Consider the following 9530-nt stretch of genomic DNA (forward strand, 5'->3'; position numbering starts at 1 on the left):
CATCATAGTGCACTACTGCAATTCAATTTCAAGTGCCTGACTGTTAATAAGCACTCTACAAGTGTTTATGGAACACATTTTTAAAACAGGTAATCTTACCTTTTAACCCTGGTTTTAAGGAATATCGTTATAGAAAAAAAGAATACCAACTTCATTTCAGCTCTTCATCCCAACCTCACAATTCTTATTGTCTCCTTAATATTTCTCTGCCTTACAAGTCTCTGTAGTCTACCTTTTCAAAACTGAACTCTTGGTTTGTTTCTTTCCATTGCTTGTGTTTTCCCAAAGACCTTTTGTTTCGTTCATTTGTTTGTTTCCCTCTATAGACCCTGTCATGCAATAGGCTTCACTGATCAAAAAGACTACATTATCCATTCAATTTCTTTTTGAGCAAGGAGTTTGGTATTTTTCCATCATAGTATTTACAACATTCATTATCATGTACACAAATTTTGCAAACACACACATGCAAGTGTATATATATATATACATAATAATAATAATTTGTGTACTATAATCACTTGTTCACTAATTTCAAAACAACTATATATATATATATAGTTTTCAAATGAACTATAACCATCATCAATACAAGAATTATATCTGTTTTATTCACCATTTAAATCTCAACTTCTTGCATGGCCCATGATATATGTTTGGCAATCAATATAAACTTGGGGATAAATGGATTAATGAACTTAAACTCTTTGAGACTAACATTTTCTTCCATTGGCTAATCATGAGTATGGTTTCTGCTACATCTTACTTTCTTTAAAATTCATAATATCTTAATCTGTTTTGTAATTATTTCTGCACATGACTTCTCATCTGTAATGAATTTTAAAACTTTAAATACAGAATATAACAAAGAGTTGATATTAAATACGATTGTTTTGAAATTAGTGAATAAGTGATTATAGTAAACACATTATTATTATTATGAAATGAAGGCATCTGTCTTATACTATTTAGAAGGCTATTTCATTATTTGCCTGTACATTAACTATGCAATTTGTTTATATACTCAAAGGCAATTTTGCTAATAAATCATAATTCTCTGATACTCTAATTTGTATTTGGTTATGTAAAAGAATTTCAGATAACTTCTTAGGCATGTAAATGATCTATATGCTGTCATTATAATTTAAATTGTGCAAATAATCCTATTAATATTATAAATATGTACATTTCTAGAGTCTATTTCTATCACTAGGGTTATGAATTTTTTAATAAAGGGTAGAGCATTGATTTTGAAAGGGATTTCTTGCCACTGCCTGTCCTGTCACTGAATCTCTCTATTCAATAGCATGAACTTGCTTGAGAATAGGATATTTATACTTCAGTTAAAAAATAAAAATGGATGACTGCATTTCACTGACACCAAAACTCAGGAACTAAGCATATTAGTGTTTTCCCTAAACTCTGAACAATTGTGGAAGTCTGCTAAATATAGAGAGCCCCTTGCATATTTTGTTTTCTGATAGCTGCATTCAGTATAATCACTTCATCTTATCATCTTTGTTCCATATATACCAGATTTAAAAAAGGGCAATCCTTAGGCCAAAGTACAGTGTGTATTGCTATTGTCCAAATTATCCTGTATTCTACATCTTTCTCATCACTTAGCTAGGAGAGTTGAAATGGTCATAGCAGTCGTGGAATAGAAACTGGTAAACAATGTTGAAAGAACAAGTACAGGATGGCCTACTCAAATAAAAATACATTGATAAGTACGTACTGTGTTTGAAACGATATAGGTATCAAAACAATTTGATAAAAATAAAGTTGCTCATTATTCAATTTACTGAAATCACCGATTTAGTAAGAAGTCATTTATTTTTATAAAACACAATAGGCAGAGTTTTATTTGCTGGAATATTATTTATGCTTTTCAAAAGTTCTTTGACATATTTATTGACTGATTTTCATTTTTTCTACCTGAGTTAGTGCAGGTAAATTTTAATTGAGGAAATGTTGTATAGTTCTATCTATACCTATTATATCTTACTTACCATCTATTTATCATATATCTATTTATCTATCATCTATCTCTCTATGACTACTTATCCTAATTTGATTTTTTACTGAACATCAACTTTTTTGATTTTGCTTTGTTCATATATATTATATAATTTGATCTTTATCATATTCTTTTTAGTATTGTAGGTCTGTTTCCTTTACTGCTACTTTGAAGAACATAAAGTTGAATCTCAGAAATTAAACTCATTAGCTTAAAATATTTGCAAATAATGCAGGAAAGAACCTACCATTTATTTTTTTTAAGATTTTATTTATTTATTCATGAGAGACAGAGAGAGAGAGAGAGAGAGAGAGAAGCAGAGACACAGGCAGAGGGAGAAGCAGACTCCATGCGGGGAGCCCAACGTGAGACTTGATCCCGGGTCTCCAGGGTTACACCCTGGGTCAAAGGCAGGCGCTAAACCCGTGAGCTACCTGGGCTGCCCAAACCTACCATTTAGAGACTATAAGTATCCCATGGAAATGCTTGTGATACAATAGTTTATTGTGTAATTTTCTTTTGAGTTGGATGATACGTAACAATAATATCCTTTTTTGGATATAATTTGTTCTCCAGGATTATAAGCATTTCTTCTTCATATTCTGTGACCAATTAAATACTGTATAAACTCCTTTCAAATTCTCTGAAAACAAAAACAAAAACAAAAACAAAAACAAAACAAGAGCAAAGCTGATTTTGAAATTCTGGTAATTCGTGGTCACTATGCATCTAGGGTCCAGAATATCTTTTGTAAAGTATACAGCTGTAGATTTACTGATGGGCCTGTGAGGAGACTTTGGTACCTATCATTCCTTAACTGCCTGTTCCCTTGTCTAATATACAACAAGAATTGATTTTGCATTTTGAAACCAAGCTGGAGGATATTCTACTAAATATCAAGGATACTGCTTAAGCCTTGTATTCTAGGAATATATTCTGCTTCCTTCCTAGAGTCAGTACTCTTGGGAGTCTATGAGCCATGATATTGGAGAATGTTTTTCTCTCTTCATTTTGGTCAAGCTAAATAGAACGATGTAGCTTGGAGAAAAAAAAAAAAAAAAAAGACCATCGCAACTTTTCCTACCATATTCCATCAAGAAGAGATGAAAATGCTTTCCTCTAGACATGTAGGCACATATGCCCCTTTTGTGTACCCACATGGTTGATTCTGGATAAAGCCACTTGTAATCGTTGTAGAATCCTACCTTCTGGTTGTATCATTTCTGGAAGAAAGAGGGCTAGAGAACTCTCCAGGTCTCTTTTGAAAGGGCACTGACCCCATTCTTTGAGGGCTCTTTCTTCATGACCTAATTACATTCCAAACACCCTGTCTCCTAGTGCAATCAATCACATTGAGGATTAGGAGGACAACATATGGATCTTGGGGGAGCACAAGTGTTGAGTCCATTGCAGGACTCTTGAACAAGAATTATATACAGTGTATTTTTTTATTTTATTTATTTATTCATAAGAGATACAGAGAGAGGCAGAGACATAGACAGAGGGAGAAGCAGGCTTCCTGCAGGGAGCCTGATGAGGGACTCCCTCCCAGGATCCTGAGATCAGGACCTGAGTCAGAGGCAGATGCTCAACCACTGAGCCACCCAGGCGTCCCTATGCCTTGGTTTTTCAGTAAAGAATAGTGATATGTGATCCAGACTTGTTTTCCAGGGCCTACAAAACGGACTTTATGGCAGTCTCTGGATCAAACGAGTATGTTCCCTTCTGAGATTTTTCCTCTGTGAAGATCTTTTCCTCAGTTATTTCACAAAAAGCACCTATTAAAAGAAACACTCAGTTATTTCAAATATCTGCAAAAAAGCACAGCGATATCATTAGCTTCCTATATTTATAGCTCACTATTTAACCCAGCCCACGACAATCACAAATATAATAAAAACCATTGATCTTTTGATTCTGTTAGTTTCACTGCTTTTTATCTCCTAACATACTTGACACCTCCTTACCCATCTTGAACTCCACTGTCGAGTGCATATACTTAATTCCTGGGCCCTTACTTGCTTCCTCATACTCAATTGGCAAAACGAGTCTTCCAATTAAGTCCAACGCTCCAGCTACTATGTATCTGCATCCTTGAAGTTTAACATGATTGGAGAAAGATACACAATCACATTGATAGATCTCACTTTCAATTTATGATATGAACCCCAAGTGGGATCTTAATGTAATTAAACAATTAAACAATCAGACTCTGCTAGAAAATTCATTCTTTCATACAATTATCCATCATCTCTCTCCAAACCTCCACGCCTCCTATTCCTCCAACACCCCTGATGAACCTATGCCTTACACCACTGGTACCAAATAGAGGCAAGCTCTCAGACTCCCACTGCCAAATCTAGACACTTACAGCATCTGAATCATAGCCTCTAACTGCCCTTTAATCACTGTAAAATGGTGCTAAACTGGGTGCCAGCAGCTACCAAATCCCCTATGGGTGGAAATTATAGTGTCTATGAACTTGGATGGAAAAAACCTATATTCTTATTTTTATTAATTCCTCACATTTTATATGTTTTTAAAATATGAATACAGGCAAAAATTGAATTGCAATATTTGTAACACCGTCATCATTGAAAAGCACAGGTATTTTTTACATTGCATTACAGTTCTTATAGCATTCCAAAATATTCTTTCTACTACTCACAACTTTGCAAACAATTAACAAAGCTACCACTTGAATTTGTTATCTAAACCATTAATAAATTCATATTACTATGATAAAATTTCATTTATTTTCTTGAAAAAATATTTTTTAGCAATATAGACATGTATGCATTTACATATGAGTAATTTAGCTTAAAAATCCTAAAATATTATTCTAAGGGTAGGTCTATAGGCTTCTCCAGCTCCCCAAAAGGTCCATGGCATAAAGGGATTTAAGAACGTCTCTAGATGGGCAGCCTGGGTGGCTCAGCGGTTTAGTCCTGCCTTCAGCCCAGGGCGTGATCCTGGAGACCCGGGATTGAGTCCCACGTCGGGCTCCCTGCATGGAGCCTGCTTTTCCCTCTGCCTGTGTTTCTGCCTCTCTCTCTCTGTGTCTCTCATGAATAAATAAATAAAATCTTTATAAAAAAAAAAAAGAACTTCTCTAGAAGAAATGACCATATCATATCTATAGTCAATCCCTTTGTATGCGCTCTAGATCTTTTACCACTTATCCACTTAAGGGCATCATTCAGTAATTTTCTTTTTTATCATGGAGTCAGAGTTCTCCAGAGAGACTGGACCAGTAAGAGTAGGGGAGATTACGAGATAAAGACAGACAGATGATAGATAGAAAGATAGATAGATCCACATTTTGAGGAATTGGCTAACACAATTTTGGTGTCTGTCAAGTCCAAAATTTGCACAGCAGGTGGCAGGCTGGAGACCCACGGAAAAGTTGATGTTCCAGTCTTGAGTATCCAGATAGATCTGGAGGCAAAGTTATTTTCTCTTAGGGAAGACTCCAGTTTTTGTTTGTCTCAACTGACTAGATTAGTCCCATCTACATGACGGAGGGTAATATGTTTTATTCTAAATATTGACCTAAATATTAATCGTATCTGAAAAATACATCAGAGCAACATCTAGACTGGCGTTTGATCACGTAACCGGACAAAACAGACTAGGCAAGTTAACACTACAATTAACCATCATAACAGGTTATTGTCAACAACATAAATACATACTGACATTTCTCCCATTTAAAAACATAATTTATCCTGATGTGATTCCATTATTCTTATCCACTACAACTGCATTCCTTTGCTTTCCTTTGCATTTAAACAGCTTGAAAGAGTTGTGTACACACAGCATCTCCTTTTGTGTGTGTGTGTGTATCCTGTCACGAAGCCACACTGACCATGCATTTATTTCTATTCTAGCAAAAGTGTTTTTGTCGATGTAATCAGTGATCTCCACCTTACGAAATCCAATGTGGGATTCTCATTCTTTATTTTTCATGACCTATTTAGCAGCATAAAATTCAGCTTATCTTTATATCTTCTTTTTTTTCTTTATATCTTCTTTAATGTATTTTCTTCATTTTGCTTCCAAGGCATTATTTTTCTTGTTTGCTCTCCTAACTCTTGTATTCTTGCTTTTCCTTCCTTTGCCTGACTGCATAATATTGTCTTACAGAATTTCAGACCTTTTTCCCATGTTTTCCATTACACTGGCTACCTCATCTAGTTTCATGGTTTATGTCCCAGTTTTTCCCAAATATAATCCCTAGCCCAGACTTTTTACCTGAAATCCACTCATTTGTCTAGCTGTCTACTATATGTCTCAACTTGCATCTACAGTCATTTAAAATTCTACATCTTTGATAGTATACCCTTCATCATCTTTCTCCAAATCTATTCTTCCTTCCACCTTTTCTGTCTCAGTTGATGACAATTTTGTTTTCCCACATCTTTAGACTATATACTTGGTGTTGGTTTTCGTTGTATTTTCCCTTTGTACTAGATATTTGGAAGCACTACTGGTTCTGCTTTTAAAGTATAAACCGGATCCAACCACTTCTTACTATCTCACTGATGTCTCATTGTGCATCACTTTGATAAAAAACTTTCATCATTGCTACTACCTGTATTACTGCACTGGCTTCCTGGTTGTCTCTGTGCCCTACCTTTGTGCTCTTTCAGTTTATTCTTAACAGAGGAGCGAGAGTGATTCTTTCAAGGTATCTGAAATCATATCACTTCTCACTCAAAATCCTGCAATATGTTCTTATCGAACTATGAGTACAAATGTAATGTTTTTACGTTGGCTACAAGTGCCTCAATGTGATTCAGCAGGCTGTTTCTAATCTCATTTTGTTCTTCTTGTAGCTCATTCCATCAAATCATGCAGGGCAAGGTGGTAGGAGTAGCAATCTTGCTCTTCCTAGAATAAGCCATCCAGGCTTCTACTTTAGGGCATTTTCACTGGTAGTCCATCTGCCTGGAACGTATTTCCTTAGATTTTCACATAACTCTTTTACCTCCAAACAATGGCTCAAATGTGCCTTTCTTTATGAAGCCTACCATGACCCCTCTTTTGAAATGACAGTTGACCCTTGAAAACATGGCACAAATTTGAACTGCACGTGTCAACTTATATGGGGATTTTTTTCAATAAATATCTAAACTGGGCACCTGGGTGGCTCAGTGGTTGAGTGTCTGCCTTTGGCTCATGTCATGATCCTGGGGTCCTGGGATTGAGTCCTATCAGGCTCCCCACAGGGAGCCTGCTTCTCCCTCTGCCTAGTGTCCCTGCCTCTCTCTCTGTTTCTCTCATGAATAAATATATACGATCTTAAAAATAATAATAAAAATAAATTAATAGATAAATATATAAATGGATGGTATTGAAAATATGGTGCAAAACTGTAAAGCATTCCTTTTTTTTTAAAGATTTTATTTATTTATTCATGATAGTCACACAGAGAGAGACAGAGAGGCAGAGACACAGGCAAAGGGAGAAGCAGGCTCCATGCAGGGAGCCCGACGTGGGACTCTATCCCTGGTCTCCAGGATCACGCCCCAGGCCAAAGGCAGGCATCAAACCGCTGCGCCATCCAGGGATCCCTGTGAAGCATTCCTTATGATTTTCTTAATAACATTTTCTTTTCACTAGGCTAATAAGAGTTAAGTTTTTGGAGAGTCAAAAGTTATACATGGATTTTCATTTGTGTGGGGGTTGATGCCCCTAGAACTTGTGTTGTTCAGAGTCAACTGTATAATGGTATATCCACACCTCAGAGTCAACAGGATAACCACACCTCCAGTCCCTTTGCAGAACCCTGCCATGGTTTTCTTTTGACAAAGCCCTTGCCACATTCTAGCATACTAAAATATTATGCTTATTTAGTGTATCAGTAGTGTATTGTATGTCTACCACTGATAAAATGCAAGTTCCACGAAAGAAAATGTTCTAAAAAAAAAAAAGAAAAAATGTTTTCTTTTTCTTCCCCTATTTTTCCTTTTTCCCCTCTTCCTTTCCCCTTCCTCCTCCTCTTCCTTTTTTCTTTTCTCTTTTTAAAGATTTTATTTACTTATTTCAAAGAGAGAGAGGGCATACACTTGTAAGGCAGGAGAAGGGCAGAGGGAGAATCAGACTCCTAGCTCAGTAGGGAGCCCAATGCTGGGCTTGATCCCAGGACCCCAGAATTATGACCTGAGTCAAAGGCAGATGCTTAACCAACTGAGCCACCAGGGTTCCCTATTCTTTTTCCTTTTTCTAATGCTTCCTTCACTGTAGTGTTTCAAGTACCCCAAACAAAAACAAACTCTGGTATAGAAACTCAACAATATTTGTTGAATAAATATAGTTATTCAGTTCATTGCCTCTTTCTATGAAATCATTTAAAACAAACTCCCAGTTCAAAGAACTTAGTATTACTTGAGAGATAGGGGAAAAATTAAAAATACAGCTGGATTTAACCTTTGATCTTCATTGTGCTATAGGGCATTCATCTCATTATTATATGATGTGGATATAGCTATTATACTCAATTTTTAAATATTACCATCCTAAAACCTTATTGGTTTCATTTGACCTGAGTGAAAATGGTTCAGCTTTAATCAAAATAATAGCTAAAATAATTGCCTTCTCTTCCAGCCATATTTTTTGTTGGTTTGATTTTTAGAAATAGTGGCTTAGTTCATTTGTAGATAATCAGATTTAATAAGGTACAAAAGTAGGTAATGCTTTTTTTTGTTTTTCTTTTGTTATTGATTCCTCAAATGCTTCTTTCTTATTCTTTCCTGTTCCCAACTCCAAATGATGGATGCATTTCCTTAACAAAACAAACAAACAAAAAAAGTCCAACTCTTCCTTTGATTTATCCAACTTTCTTATCACAAAAAAATAAAAAATAAAAAAAATCACACACACACACACACACACACACACACACACATAGACACGAACAACAAAAACAGAAGGTAGGGGCAGCCCTGGTGGCTCAGCAGTTTAGTGCTGCCTTCAGCCCAGGGCGATCCTGGAGACCCGGGATCAAGTCCCAAGTTGGGCTCCCTGAATTGATCCTGCTTCTCCCTCTGCCTGTGTCTCTGCGTCTCTCATGAATAAATAAATAAAATCTTAAAAACAAAACAAAACAACAACAACAAAAGAACAGAAGGCAGTTTTGGAGATAGATGTGGCACAAGGTAACTACTTGGAGAAGCTACATGATTTCTCTTACTTCAGTGTCCCCATGTGCCAGATAAAGAAAACAATAATATTTTAGAGCTTTTGTAGAAATTAGATTATTTTACACATCCAAGGTTTAAAAAACTATGTCACACACATGCTAAAGATAAATATTAGTTCTCTCTACCTATTACATTCCCAATTCTAGAAGATATAGACAGAATTTCCTAGTACATGGAAAATGTGTTTGAATTAGTATTTGGGCAATTAGAATTTCATCACAACCCTTAGAAAACTCATTTTTATCCATACTTGCTCAGATAGAATAATCATTCTATTAAGGTAAGTAAGCTCATCAGTTGGGTTA

This window comes from Canis lupus, chromosome 4 (genome assembly GCF_048164855.1).
Source record: "Canis lupus baileyi chromosome 4, mCanLup2.hap1, whole genome shotgun sequence".
Taxonomy (NCBI): domain Eukaryota; kingdom Metazoa; phylum Chordata; class Mammalia; order Carnivora; family Canidae; genus Canis; species Canis lupus.